We start from the raw sequence: 16,400 nt of genomic DNA, 5'->3' as shown, positions 1-16,400 counted from the left end.
TTATACTGATAATTAAGCTCTTAAAGTTAAAATTAAAAATGTCTTCCTCTCTCTTCCAAGCATAGGCTACATAATGTCCTGAGAGGACTGATGATGAGAAAAAGATCAATCAGCTTTAGGACCTTGCTTTGGAAGGAGCTGATGAGAAAGCAGATTGGAAGGTGAGAGTTCATGTTTGTTTTCAAATAGGTGGTCTATAACTTTTTTGTATAAGAAGAAAAATTAGTTTATTATATCTATATCTAAACCATTAATTTTTACATCTTTCAGGTAAAGTCAAACACTTCATTTACACAGTCTATGAGAAGAGGTCAGTAGAGATCATCTGATCTTCAATTGTGAAATCACCCAGTCAGGTCCTTAGCATAGTCTCTCACCAGTAAGAGTGCAACATGCCTGCTTATGTCACTGGTGATCTCTAATAAAAGTTAATTCCCCAAACTGGCACATTTCTTCTACAGTCATACATCTTATTAGCAAAAATTAGCACTCCAGCTTTCCATGTGCTAACACATTACAGGGTTCTCTAATTACAGAAATTCTTGGTCTGTACTGTCCACAACAACTATTAGCAACTCTGTGTTAGAATAGTAAATGTTCCCAGAAGAATGAAAGGATTCTTGACCACCAGTATCCCACATTAGGAAACATGTATTATTAATCACTATCTCTTCTACATTACTCCCTATTGTAGGGGGTAGGGGATGTATGTACAATTTTAGGCACAGAAAATTGGTAAAAGATGGTACCGTTTTCCCTGCGTCATCTGCCCCAATAACTTTGTGCTCCTGGTGACAGTCTCTATATCCTGTTGAAGAGAATTCCCATTCTTGGGCAGCTGACCCCTCTCTGCAGCCAACTGGGTGACCTGGACACCCCCATTTCAGGCTGAAGGGGAGGCGAAAGATGTGCTGGGGCACTCTTCTGGATTGCCAACGTGACCACCATGTTGTCTGCAATGAGCCTCATGGACCACCATCCTCCTCTAGCTCAAGTGACTTGTCTTAAAATTCATTAATTAAGTCTGCTGCTGAAGCTTTCTATTTAATTTTTAATTTCTATTGTATTCTTCAGGCCCACAATTTGTTTGGTTCTTTTTTGATTTCTATCTCATTGTTAAAATTCTTGCTTCATTCATTCATTGTTTTCTTGATATCGTTATCTATCTTTTGTCCTCTTGTAGCTCACTGACAATTTGACAATCCCTATAAAAATTTATAACACATGTATCATTTGACTCCAAAGGAATTTGTCATACTAAAACTTCATAAGCAGGCAAAGATACAGATAGAATTTTCAGTAGCATTGTTTAGTAAGGAAAAGTTGGTGACAATGTAAGTGTTCATCAGTATCAGATGGGTTGGATTAAGCACAGTTCAGTTACACTATACAGCTATTAAATAGAATGCCACACAGCTAGTAAAGTGGGTTATAACATAATAGCTATATACACTGCCATAAAAAGTTACTTCAGATATTACTAAGCAAATAAAATAATTTATAATACAAAATGCATATTATGATGCCAGGTGGCCACATAAATAAGATACATGAGACCCAATGGGTTGGTTAGACAGTTGGTTAGACATAGCTTTTTGTGAATGTGTAGAACCATCCTGAAAGCATATACATATGCTAAAGTGACGGCTTCTGAAAAAGGGGTGGACTACAAAATGGGCCTGTATTTGTTTAAAGAAAATACTAGCCTCAGCATTATATTTTTGCCACTTCCAGAATCAAAGGAGTAGAGTCAGTTAATAATTTTAATGGGGTTGGTACATAAGCTAAGGATGAGGCCATCCCTGAGTTACTCTATCTGCAGAGCCAGATTAAGACACAAAGCCAAATTCCGAGGAAACTCTTAATTTGATGACCCATGCACCCTCAACGTTCATAGCAGCCCTATTTACAATAGCCAAGACATGGGAACAACCTAAATGTCCATTGACAAAGGACTAGAGAAGTTGTGGTATCTAGATACAATAGAATACTACTCAGCCATAAAAAAATAAAATAATACCATTTGCAGCAACATGGATGAACCTAGAGAACATTATACTAAGTGAAGTAAGTCAGACAGAGAAGGACAAATATATGATGTCACTTATATGTGGAATCTAAAAAAAGGTACAAATTTCATTTACAAACCAGAAATAGACTCATGGACAGAGAAAACTAACTGGTTACCGGGGGTGAGGGGGCAGGGTGGGGTAAGCGGGGAGGGATAGATTAGGAGTTTGGGATTAATAGATACACACCACTGCATAAAATAGATCAGCAGTAAGGACCTACTCTATAGGTATATTCAGTTTCTTGTAATGAGCTATAATGGAAAAGAATCTGAAAATATACGTATATGTATGTATATGTATAGCTGAACCACTTTGCTATACACCTGAAACTAACATTGTAAATTGACTACACTTCAATAAAAAATAAGAATTAAAAAAAGACACAAAGCCAGGTTAGTTAAATACATATATAACAGGGCCCAGAATGTTCTTGACATTCCCAGACCAGATACCAGTGACAAGAGCTCTGTTTGAACACTGGAACAGAAACGTAGACGATACAACAAATTATAAGGCCAGTAAATCTTCCCCTTTCCATGATGGACTGACAATTATTTGCCACAGAGTCATGTACAAAGGTGAGGAAAACTCATATATAGCACCTGAAACTCACAGAACTGTATATTAATGTTCAAATTCTGCCAGCTTCCAACTTTACCACTGTTCGTGTGCAAAACGGAGAGCAGGTATAAATGTTTTTGACACGTTTTGACCATTTTTTCAATGCATATAAGCAGGCCAAGAAATAGCATCCTAGAAGAGCTTCAAGAATCCTGGGGGCTACTCAGCTGACATCCAGAAAGTCATTTCTGGTTGTGATTTCTCTTGTTCTAACCTACAGTCTCATAGTACTGTTAAAACGTAACCCCATCTTAATTCTGATTTCATGGTCTTTTAATTAAATCCAGCTCAAAGAAAGGACTCAGTTCCCCAACCATATGCATCACATCTGGGGCAATAGAAATAACTATGCTCTTGATTTAATGCAGTCTGTCTTTTTCCTGAACATTTTCGGTGGGAAGCATAGGTGGAAACCTGATAGAAGAGGAGGAAAAGGTGGGTATCCAGGGTAGTTATACTACATATTGAAAGCAGAATGACTTTAAAGAAGGCATAGTTGTGCAAATTACACTTAAGCAGGGAGAAGAAAAATCCTCTAAGAGGCTTCTAAATCATTCACGTTTCCAAAACTGATCTGTAGCTAATAATTTGGGTTTAGCAAAATGGATGAATGGGTATCTCTTGCTTTACTCCATTTCAGTTAAGGTAAGCAGTCCGTCCCTAAAATGGCCCCAAAGGTCCCCACCTTCTGAGATGAATGCCCTAGTGTAATTCCCCCTCGAATGTGGAGTAGAACTAGTGACTTGCTTCAAACCACATACGGCGTAAGTGATGTAATACAAAGTCACTTCTCCTGGGCATATATTTGGAGGGAACTCAAATTCAAAAAGATACATGCACCCCATTGTTCATAGAAGCACTATATACAATAGCCAAGACATGGAAACAACCTAAATGTCCATCAACAGACGACTGGATAAAGATACACATACATAAAATTATAATTCCATTTTTATGTATATAAAATTCCATTATAATTTTATATACATAGTGGACTACTACTCAGCCATCAAAAAATAAAATAATGCCATTTGTAGTAATGTGGATGGATCTGGAGATCATAATTCTAAGTGAAGTAAGCCAGAAAGAGAAAGAAAAATACCATATGATACCACTCATATGTGGAATTTGAAAATAAAAAAATAAAAAAGACACTAATGAACTTATCTACAAAACACACACAGACTCAGAGACATAGAAAGCAAACCTATGGGGGTGGGAAGGGATAAATTAGGGGTTTGAGATTTGCAAATACTAACTACTATATATAGAATAGATTAAAAAAACAAATTTCTTCTGTAGAGCACAGGGAAGTATATTCAAAATCTTGTAGTAACCTATAATGAAAAAGACTATGAAAACAAATACATGTATATGTATGACTTAACTATTATGCTGTGCACCAGAAATTGACACATTGTAAACTGACTATATTTCAATTAAAATAATTTTTTTTAAATATCAGTTCATGGAAAAAAAAAAAAGTCACCTCTCAAGCTTAGTTTACCAAAAGACTCTGGCTTCCATTTTACTTGCCATCTCTCACCCTGTCCCATTCATATTCTCTCTCTTGGCCATTGCTCTGGAGGAATCCAACTATCATATTCTGAGTAATTCTTTGCCCAGGTAGTCAGGAATCGGTATCACTAACCATAGCCAGAGAGAAACTTCAGCCAGCTTAACACTGAGCCAGTGAGCTGGGAAGTTAATGTTTTATTAAAGTCTGCCAAACGCCACGAGTGAGCTTGAAGGCAAGTCCTCCCTGTTTTAAGCTCTGTTAGAGATCTTCCAGCAGAGTCTCCTCCAGACTCCTGACCCACAGAACCTGGCAGATAATAAATGTTTGCTCTTTTAAAACACTAAGTTTGGGGGGAACTTGGCTATGTAGCAATAAATATTTTTTTCTGAAAAGTTATGTTTAGGTTTTATAAAGCATTCCATTTTACATGTATGAGAGGAGTAAGATCTCTATTTAAAAATATTCTTCTGAAAATAAAGGGTAATTTAGTAAAATGTAATCACCTCCAGTTTTTAGTTTTGTTCAATTTAATTTTCTTATGTATGTATATAATTTATATATATAAATATCCTTTATATAAATGTCCTTATATAGATCCCCTTAAGGGTGCATACTATAACCTGAAATAGGGTAGCTAGGTCATAAATGAAAATATGCAAATATGTAAACTCTGCTGAGTTATTAATGTATGTCAGGCACTATTCAAAGGGCTTTTCTTTTTACATGTATTACAGTATTTAATCCTCACCCCAAAAAAGCAAATTAAGTTTTTGTTTTTTTTTTTTTTTTTTTACTCCCATTTAACACATGAAGAAACAGGCGTGGAAGGCAGTAGAGGTGAATCAACGTGCCCAAAGTCGCACAGCAAGAATATTCAAACTCAGGCACTTGGAATCCAGAATGTACTGTCTCAACCACACCAGAACACTAGCACTAAGAACCCACGTTCAACTCTGGGACTGCATTCTTCGTATGGAGTGTTATGTTTTCTTTGATCACAGAACAAAAATTTCAGATGACAGATGTAAATGTTAACAAGGACAAACACTAACTTGTAATGAATGAGAGACTCCCTGGGAGATGTGTAATTTGAGTAGTTAAGAATGAGGACTCTAGAGTAAAAGAGCCTAAATTCTAATCCCACTCCACCAATAGTTAATTTGTGTAACTTGGGTTAAGGGACATATCCTCCCTTACACTTGCTTCATCAAATGTAAACTGATGACCATATCATAAAGCTGTGATAAGCATTAAATGAGATAATATGTGGAAGGGTTTGGAATAGTACCTAGATGCAGTAAGCACTTAATGAATCTTAACTATTATAATGATAATTAATACCTGACAGAGGAGAACAGAATTTAACGGAGTTTTAGGCTCTATACTTCCCAGAGGAAAACAGCTATCCAAGTAAGTGGACAAAGTAGGCTGGAGGGGAGAGCCAGTGAAAGTAGCACGTACTGCTCTTCTACAATGCCAAACCCTCTTAGGTGCTTGGCGTACATAATTTTCTTTAACCTTCACAGCAGGCTAAGTAAATAGCAACCCTGCTTTACAAATGAGGACGCTTTCATGGAGGAACTTATCCAAGGTTCAAAAGCTGCCAAGTAACAGAGGTAGCACAGCTATTAGGTATCAGTGGGTGTTCAAATCAAAGCACATCTGACTCGTTCTCTTTCACCATGAGAGACCTCTGGGTTTAAATACCAAAGGACAGGGGATATTATTCTGAATTGTGTAGGCATGGCCTGCAATTTAGTTAAATTTAGGTGTTCCTTTCATTTCGTCTGTGCACGTGTATCCACTGCCTGCCTGGTGCAAGCTTCTGTACAAGTTACACACAGTTGCTAGGCAAAGTTACACCCAACCGAGGGGAAAAGGGGTTAAAATCCAGCCCATGATCCTCTTGCCAATCCTGGAACCTAAGGGCATAAATTTGCCACAGAAGAAGTCCTTTTTTCAGTTTACACAGTAGTGAAATAGGAGCTAATGGAGGCCCTAAAAATATGGTGCTGAATATGACCTGATCTCTGCAACCTACTACAAATTCAGATTGACTAGATGATGAGATAGAAAGAACCTTAATTTTTTAGAGATACTGAATGAGATCTACCTGGCCTAGGGGTAAAGAAGCAGATAGAATTAAGATATAAAATCCCATTCTCACTCATGTTTCTCTTTTTGTGTGTGTGAAGTTTTCTCTTACTAAAGATACAAAATCCTGGGGGGGAGGGAGGAATAAATTGGCAGTTTGGGATGGGCAGATACAAACTACTATCTACAGAATTGTACCATGTACAACAAGGTCCTACTGTATAGCACACGGAACTATATTCAGTACCTTGTAGTAACCTGTAATGGAAAAGAATACCATCTACAGATAACTGGATAAAGAAGTTGTGGTACATTTATACAATGGAATACTGCTCAGTCATAAAAAATAAATAAAATAATGCCATTTGCTGCAACATGGATGGACCTGGAGATCGTCATTCTACTAAGCCAGCCATAAAGGGAAAGAAAAATACCATATGATATCACTTATATGTGGCATCTAAAAAAATGATGCAAATGAACTTATTTATAAAACAGAAACAGACTCATAGACATAGAAAACAAACTTAATGGTTACCGGGGGGAAAGAAGGTGGGAAGGGATAAATTGGGAATTTGAGATCTGTACATATTAATTACTATAGATAAAATAGATAAGCAACAAGTTTCTACTGTATATAGCACAGGGAGCTATATTCAATACTTTGTAACCTATAATGAAAAAGAATATGCAAACGAATACATGTATGTATATGCATGACTGAAACATTATGCTGTACACCTGAAATTGACACATTGTAAACTGAATATACTTCAATTTTTAAAAAAGTGAGGCAGAAGAGAACAGAAAAAAATTATATATATATATATATATATATATATATATATATATAAATGTATAATTGAATCATTGTGCTGTACACCAGGAACTAATACAACATTGTATACCAACTATACTTCAATTTTTTAAAAAAGATGTAAAATCCTGAAGTGAAGGTAAGCTGCACCCAAAAGGATCTTAGGTACAGTAAATTAACTGTGACCTGGAAATGTATCTACTTATAGCCCAATATGACTCACTCTGTGAGATTAATTTCTTATACTCTTAACTATTGCTGTTGACTTAGTACTGACGAGGACATGTAACAGACAGTCATGGCATGGGGCGGGGCGAGGCTGTGTTTGTAAGGCTATTAAGAGAGGAGACTTGGGGCTCATTTTAGCCCCAGGGGTGGAAGAAGCAAAGTAATGCAGGGTGGCCTCTGATATTTCACCACAACTTACTTCTTACTCTTTATTGAGTAATTTGGAACATTGTTTTCTTCATCTTTAATTTAAAATTCAATTTCCTAAATGAAATTATAACATAAGGCTAAGTATGACTGTAATTATATATTTTTCATCTCATGGAACATTGACACAAAACTCTAATGATGAGTGTTTCTCATGAAACAACCAAGGACTTCATTTTGTATTTTAGAGAAAGCATTTGATCAGAAGTAAGAACTTTAATTTGGGATTTTGAATGATTAATAGCAATGTCACTTCAGTTGTGAAAGATTCTTTTATTTTCTGAGAACCTTTCAAGTTATATAAGAATATCATCTTTAAACCTATTAATATTTAGGGGAGAAAATGCATTTCTTCTTTATTAGCTTTGATAGACACATAATGTCACAAATACAAGAAATTACTTCCTAATTTTTATTGCAATGTAGTAGTCACTGTTAACTCCAAGACATTTCCCAGCTGTTATTATAGCATCTTCAAAATAAGCAAAAGCCGTAGCAGTGTAAGAAGGTGGGGGCAGATTTAGATACAAAAAGAATGTAAGTGCTGGGAGTCAGAGGGGTTGGTTGGTGTGCAATGGAAACTCACACCAGCATAAGCAATGGGGAGGGTTTATTATAAAAAGGCCCTTCTTTCTCCCAGACTCTAAGGGCAGAAATACAGTCAGGCCTCAGGAGACAGTAGCAACATGAACTGGAAAGTCATCTGAAAACTATTCATCCTGTGTGTTTGTCTTTCTCTTTTCTTGTGAACGCATGGCCTTTCCTTGTTGCTTCTATTTGATGTTTTCATTTTTCTTTCATAGCTTCTCTCTCCATCTGGCATAAGATGGTTATCCCACAACTCTCCAGTCATCTTTATGTTCCTCAAGGAGACTAAAATCACGTTAGGCCAAATAGATTTGCTATTAAGGCATAATGACCAGTGAAGAATGGAGATTGTAGAGAGAAGAGAGTGATCCATGGCATCTAGTCATGCAGTGACCTACTATTGGGACCACATGCATTCTCCTATAGTTCCCCCATTCCAAAAGGATACATAAAGTCCCAACCTATACTATTTTAATAAAGTCTTTTATCCACCTATGAACAGATAATGATATCTAGAGGTAGGTATTCAAGTGGTTTCATTGACAAGTAATTCCACTGAAAATTAAGGAAAAGGTATAAGGTGAAATAAACTGAAATAGAGACAATGTCCTACTGGTAGTGCGATCATTACCACTAGCTCAGTGATTCTGAACATTGAGCATAACCTGGAGAAATTGTTAAAACACAGATTACTGAACCCAGCAATTCCCCATTTCTGATTTAACAAGTAAAGGGGAGGGTACAAGAATGTGTATTTTCAAGAAGTTTCCTGGGGCCACATACCAATATATGTGATATACTGTATCAGTGATACCCCTGTGTCAGCAGTGTTGCCATGATGTTTGGCTGAGTGCAAACTGGCTTTCAGTTTTTCTTATAACTTAGATTCTGCTGTGCTGGAATCAGGTAGCCATTCATACAGGAGGCAAAGGAAACCCCCCAGATCTTGATTGGCTTTGTAAAATACTGACTTTCAGTCCATTAAATAGCTGCTGATATTAGGCTGCCTTGCAATTCCTTTCTGAACCTACTACTACATATTTCTATTGCTGCAGAAAAAGGAGAATGAAAACAAGGACAGAGCAAACAAACAAAACCTCACTTGATAAGATGTGATATTGCAGAGTAGATTGCTATGTTCCATATAGCAATGTACCACAGAGGGATATTAAAATGGAAAGAACACACTTGAGATAAAAAGATAAAATGTTTACAGTCTCATAAGGCACCATTTGATGAAAAGATTAAGAATTAACTAACTCACCTTTAAGAAGAAAACTATCTTGTGAGAATAAAGGATTTGAAATAACAGGAAAATAAATTCTTTCAAAAATGTTTTAAAGTCCTGTGTTCACTGAAGGCACCAGTTTTGGAAAATCTCCTCTACAAACACTGTATCCTGGCCTCTTGTGTGTTAATATGACCAAATGCAAAATAGCTGTATCTGTAGATATACGACACTATGCATTTGCAAAACCCACAGAACTTTACAGCAGAAGGAGTGAACCTTAATGTCTATAAATTTAAAGTAAATAATTTAGGATGGAATGCAGACTGTGATAAAAGGATATAACTCTATTACAAATGGGTGCAACAGTCTCACTGAAGAAAGTGGGGGGAGGAAGACTGACCAAAGTAATTTTGGAAATGAGTGGAGATGGTAAGATTAAAGGCAAAAGGAATAGTATATAAACACTGTACTCTAGTTGATAAAATTATTTCCTATGGAAATCCAGGTTAACAATTCTGAGTCCACTATACATGTATACTAGAATTGAACAATTAAGTAAATGGATGGCAAATGGTAGTGCCAGGTCTCTTGCTGTTGGAGTGGGAAGTTACAAGCAACGGGAGGGAGCAGGCTTGAAAGATCATGTGGTAAAGGATTAGAGTAGAAAACATCAGCCTGAAGTCATGTGTAGTTGAATACAGATAGACGCATATAGAAATTTTATAGATATGTACATTACATAGATTGGTATACACACATGTATTTCTTTGCTCTGTCAGGTGCAAGGACCTAGAAGCAGTGACACCCCAGTGGCAATGAGCACACCCGACACCCAGATCTTGGTTTCTACTATTCTCCACTAAGAAAGGAACCAGGGCTTCTTCTTGGAGAAAGGCTGATTCAAGGACTGTGGCAGGTAACATACAAGAGAAGCCTGGAGCATCTTTTAGTGCCACAAATTAAGGAAATGCTCAAAGAATCAAAATGATGGGAGTATGTGAAAGGGACATGGGAGCCAATTGGAAGAGCTTTCAATGGCCAAAGCTAGAACAATTTAAAAGAGTAACAAAATAAAGTCATATTAAATTATAGCCCAAAGTATAAAATATATAACCACAAGTCTATACTGACATAAATGACTGAATAAGGAAATACATGGAGGAGAATAGACAAATCTCCTTGTGTAAGATTTATCTAGACATTCTGCTGTCAAGGAGGTGGGGCATAGTGGGGGTTGTACATGGTGATTTCCTTCCAAAGTATAGAGTATGGTAGGGGGGTGAAACAGTAAACTTACAGTGGAGAAACCTGACAAGCTGCCTCAGGTCAAGGTTAACATCAGTGATAACTGGTAAGTGGCCCCTTGGTACGATGGAACTGGCACTTTACTTCTGTGGTCTTCCTCCAAAACCCATAACCCCAGTCTAATCATGAGGAAAACACTGGAAAAATCCTGATTGACAGACTTTCTACAAAATACCTGTCAGTGATCCTCAAAGCTGTCAAGGTTGGCAAAAGTAAGGCAAGTTTGAGAAACTGTCACAACTATTTTGCTTCCATGTGGGAGAGACTGGCTACAATTCTCAGTCCTTTATTATTTTTCCTCACCTCAGAGACTGAGGTACTGCACATGGCAGTGGTAATAATGGCAGCTTAAACTCAGAAAATCAGCTGTTTTCAAGACACTTCTCTTAGATTTGACCAAGTTTGGGTCTATCGTGAGAGGTCAATCTGCCCCTGAAGAGTGAGAATTACTCCTTGCTCCTGAGCTGTCTTTCTCCATGGCCACTTAATAAGTCAACTCAACAAAAAAAAATATAAAAAGAACATTAAAATAAAATGAAGTAGGAGGAGTGGCCAAGATGGCAGAGTAGGAAGACTCTGAGCTCACCTTTTACCATGGGCACAACAAAGATGACAACTGTTTACAGAGCAACTATTGATGAGAATTACCTGAAGACTAGCAGAAAAGATCTGCAACTAAAGTTGTAAAGAAGGAACCACAAGGAGACAGGTAGGAAGAGTAAAGACATGGTATAATCAAGACCTATACCCCCAGGGAGGTGACCCACAGAGGGAGAATAATTAAAACTGCAAAGGTTCTCCCCAAGTAGCAAAGGGTCTAAGCACCACATTGGGCTTCCCAGCCTGGGAGTCCTGCACTGGGAAGATGAGCACCCAGAACATCAGACTTTGAAGGCCAGCAGGGCTTACTTTCAGGAGCGCCAGAAGACTCGGGGGAAATAAGAGACTCCACTCTTAAAGGGCACATAAAATCTCACATTCTCCAACACCCAAGGTAGAAGCAGTGATTTGAATGGAGCTTGGGTCAGACCCACTTGTTGATCTTGAAGAGCCTCCTGGAGAGGTAGGAGGCAACTGGGACTCATCCTGGGGACATAGATGCTGGCAGCAGCCATTTAGGGGAGCTCATCCTACTTCAAGGACATTAGTGCTGGCAAGTGCCATTTTGGAATCCTCCCTTTAGCTTATTAGTGCTGGCACCACCAGCCAGTCGGCACCACCAGCCAGTCGGCACAAGTCTCTGTACAATGACAGATGGTAACTAGATTTATCATAATGATCGTTTTGAGATGTACAGAAATATTGAATCATTATGTTGTGTACCAGGAACTAACAGTGTTGTAGGTCAATTATACTTCAAAAACAAACAAAAAAATAAACTCATAGAAAAAAAGATCAGATTTGTGGCTACCAGGAGAAGGAACTGGATGAAGGCATTCAAAAGGTACAAACTTCCAGTTATAAGATAAATAAATACTAGGGATGTAATATACAACATGAGAAATACAATTAATACTGCTATGTGTTATACATAAAAGTTGTTAAGAGAGTAAATCCTAAGAGTTCCCATCACAAGGAAAACATATGCATTTCCTCTATTTCTTTGGTTTTGTATCTATATGAGATGATGGAGGTTCACTAAACTTATTATAGTAATCATTTCATGATTATGCAAATCCAATCATGCTTTACCCCTTAAACTTATGCAGTGCTGTATCTCAATTATATGTCAATAAAAACTGGAAGAGAAAAATGGATGGATGTAATAGTGAAGTCTGAGAAGAATCACTTGAGGTAACAATTTGAATTGTGACCTGAATGGGAGCTGGCCATGTGACTGAGGGAGGAATTGTTGGGGCAAAGAAACCACAAGGGCAAAGACCCAAGAAGGGAAGGAGTCTGATAATGAAAGGACGATGGTGATCTTACCTGCAGGTGCATGAGAAAGGGTGCTAGATGAGATCTGGAGAAGCAGGCAGTTGGGTCAAGTGGTACTTTGAAGTAGATTTACTTTCCTTCTCTATAGACTTGTCTGCTCTGGACATTTCATATAAATGTAAGCATACAATATGTTGCCTTTTGTGTCTGGCTTCTCTCACGTAGCATCATGTTTTCTAGGTTTATCCATTTTATAGTACAGATCAGTACTTCATTCCTTTTTATGACTGAATAATATTCCATTGTATTGACATACCGCATTTTGTTTATCCATTCATCAACTAATGGGCATGTCAGTTGTTTCCACTTTTTGGCTATTATGAATAATGCTGCTATAAACTTTCATGTACAAGTGTGTGGACATATGTTTTAGATTCTCTTGGGTATATACCTAGGAGTGGAATTACTGGGTTATGTGGTAACTATGTTTAACATGTTAAGGAACCCAAACTGTTTTCCAAGGCTGCACTTTTTATATTCCCACATCAATGTATGGGTTCCATTTCCTCTACATTCTTGCCAACAATTATTATTAACTATGTTTTTGATTATAGCCACCCTAGTGAGTGCTGTCTCATTGTGGTTTTGATTTGCATTTCCCTACTGAGTAATGATATTAAGCATCTTCACACATTGTATGCCTATCAGCAAAGAGTTTTGTTATTGCTTTGAATCAGGTAAAACTTATAGAAATATAGATTAAAAACTTATAAAAATACATTTATACTATCAATTATGTTTCCTTTTATGTTGCTTTCTTAGGTGTTTCTTTACTTATTCTTGAGGTTTAAGTTATTGTCTATATTCCTTCATTTCAGCCTGAAGGACTTCCTTTGGTATTTCTTATAGGGCAAATTTGATAGCAACAAATTCTCTTAATTTTTGTTAGTTTATTGTATATCCCAGTTATTATCCACCCCCTCAGGCAGCCACAATGTTCAACAATTGCTTCCAGTTGCTTTTAACAAATGCTCCCAAGAGAAATACTGTTCATACTGGGCAACCACTTCTTGTGGTCTTCCTATGCATCATATATCTTTTCCCTAAGACAAAAGATGGCAAGAATGATATTCAGCATGTGACTTTCAACCACTGGTTTGAAACAGCACTTAGAGAAAATGGGACAAGATGGCATGTATGGAGTATAATTAATGTCCAAGCAGCTCAAATATTGATCATGTCTCACAAAAATAAACTAGCTATCTTTCTTTTTTTTTCCGTAATGAAAACCCCCCCAAGATATTCTGAAACCCTTACTTACATTGAGATGAAGAATGTATGTCCCAGCCACCCATTAATAATATTACATGTGGTTTCAAATCCCTACACTCCAGCATGTATAATTACCATCCACAACCTAAGAAAAAAGTGCCTGCCTGGAAGTGGTTTGTTGTTGTATCTTTCCAAGCTTAATTTAAAATAGAAAGTTGTAAGGTATCGGAAAGCACAACCTGAGGATAATTAAGAATATGTAGGAAATACTGATTACTTATATGGAAGTTTGGCATGCAGAGTTCATCCAAAGCAAACTAGAGACAGCTCTAACAGGCTATTAAAACTCTGTAGGCACATCTGCCACGCACTGGGGAGTGAAGACACTTGCAAACTCTCTGAGTCGATAGCAGGTTAGCATTTTCTCACCTCTCAAAGCATGAAAGCAGTACTTTATCCACAGGCTGTAATGACAAGCCTGGCTTACTGCCTCCACTGTCAGGAGCTTCGGCAAAAGCCACTTCACTTCCATCTGCAGGTTCAGCCTGGCTTGCAGCTCAAGGGCAAAACCTACCTTCTAGATGAGTTAAGTGTAAGAACGGCACTCATAGATCCAAAGTTCTGAGGTTCTGTATCAAGTCAGACATACTACCAGTCACAATGACCTGCCTCCTCTTTTCACTAAATAGCAGGGCACTGCCTTTATCCCTTATGTTCAAGGCCTTACGTAAACCATTACACACACACACACACACACACACACACACACACACACACACACACACACACACACACACACACACACACACACACAGAGCATTAGATATGTTCAACCGAAGAAGAAATCAAGAGTCAAAGCAGAGGAAATGAAAGTTCCAGAGACAAGCTTACTCTACATCACATCTTTTTTCATCTGGTTTCAGTGAAAGAATATGCATTATTATACTTAGTGTGCTTTAGTGGATCTGATACACGTGTCAGAGAACAATGAATCAGCTCTTAGAAGGCCTATGTTCTAACTTTGGCTCATCCCATATTAACTGTGTGACATTTTACTCTTTTAGACTCAGTTTTCACATCTCTGTAATGAGGACTATCCTAATTGTACAAATTAAATGAAAAGATGGATTTAAAGCACGAAGCATCATTCCCAGCACCAACAAATCCTATCGGTGGAAGAGAAGGGAGAGGAGGAGGAGGGAAAGATGGTGGAGGAACAAGAGTGAGATGTAGGAAAAGAAAACAGAGGAGGAAAAGCAGCAGAACTAGTAGTGGTGGCTGTAGAATGGGGGTGAAGAATATGGGTTTCTGCCACAGTGCCTGTGTAACCTCAAGCAAGTTACTTCATCACTTTGAGCCTGCCTGTTTTCTCATGGACAAACCTAGAATCTGATGGTAATAATTGGTATGCATACTCCCAGGAGTGTTGTAAGAATTAAATGTAAAATCACTTTGATACCTACTAAATTTAATAGACGTCTAAAAGATTATTACTACAAAAAGCAGTCACGTGTTAGACAAAGATGCAATAAAGATAAGTGTTACTTGGCATGAAGCTTCTTCTTAACCCCTTCCATGGCATTTATATGGACCTGAATTGGGCTTAGAGAAGAAGCCAGGTGTGTTCTCACCACTCCTTGGGAGGTTTTTCTATGGGCAAAATAGAGTACTGTATTCGAAGTTGACTTGTACATGAAACATGTTACAGAGTAGAATTCGTCCTTGTATTTAAGGAACATCCTTATCTGTACACAGAGATGACTGCTTCCAAACCTATGAATTCTATGGAGGAGGATTCAGTTTGGATAAGTGTATGAAACTAGATCAAATGCTCTGGGAATCCATTCATTTAAAAATCAAGTACATCAAACTGTATTGGTTTTTATTTTTTAATAAATTATCACCCTCTAGGACCCAAAGATACAGTCCATAAATGAAATGAACCAATCACCTTTAAACATTCAATCTCTGGGGAAAACATTTTTCATGGGTTGTCTAGACACTCCTATTATTAAGACGGAAGCATGGGGGGTGGGGGCAGGGCTCTTTTCTCCCACCCACTTCTTGGCTGTCTCCAAACACCTTTTTTTTTTTTTTTAAGCATAAAGTCGAGCTTTCCTTTCCATGCTCAAACCACCCACATTATAGAATCCTGTTTTCAGACTGACCTGCCTTAGTTCCTAAAACCTCATAATTTGGGAAATTAGCAGAATTGAGATCTCAGAATTCCATCCATGCTCTCTTGGTCAGCTGATGACTCTTTGTGAGATAGGTAGGTAAGTAGGTAGGTAGATAGATGGATAAAAAGGACTTTCAGAAAGTTCCAAGTAAGAAGGGGAAGTGTATATAAAACCATAATTATGTAGAAGCATATTTGTATCTTTTTCTTATAGCAAACTAAGTAGCACTGAATGATTTATGAAAAGAAGACACTTTGATGTATAGTAATTCCTCTGTTCTAAAATAAATAGCCTAGGTCTTTAGGCATTTGAAAGTTGATACTATAGTTATGTATTTTTAAAATAGTATTTACTTGTCAAACAAGAAAGCCTTCGGTAGAGCAAAAAT

At 37.5% G+C, this 16,400-nt stretch overlaps 1 pseudogene; it reads right to left on the bottom strand.

The window, feature by feature from the left end:
* Positions 1 to 321: 321 nt before the first annotated feature.
* Positions 322 to 828, bottom strand: LOC105062983 (ADP-ribosylation factor-like protein 5A pseudogene; annotated as a pseudogene).
* Between the last annotated feature and the right edge of the window lie 15,572 nt (positions 829 to 16,400).

The sequence above is a fragment of the Camelus bactrianus genome, chromosome X, assembly GCF_048773025.1.
Source record: "Camelus bactrianus isolate YW-2024 breed Bactrian camel chromosome X, ASM4877302v1, whole genome shotgun sequence".
Classification (NCBI taxonomy): Eukaryota; Metazoa; Chordata; class Mammalia; order Artiodactyla; family Camelidae; genus Camelus; species Camelus bactrianus.
Note: the sequence above shows the minus strand (reverse complement) of the source record. Positions and strands in the feature narration are given on the sequence as shown.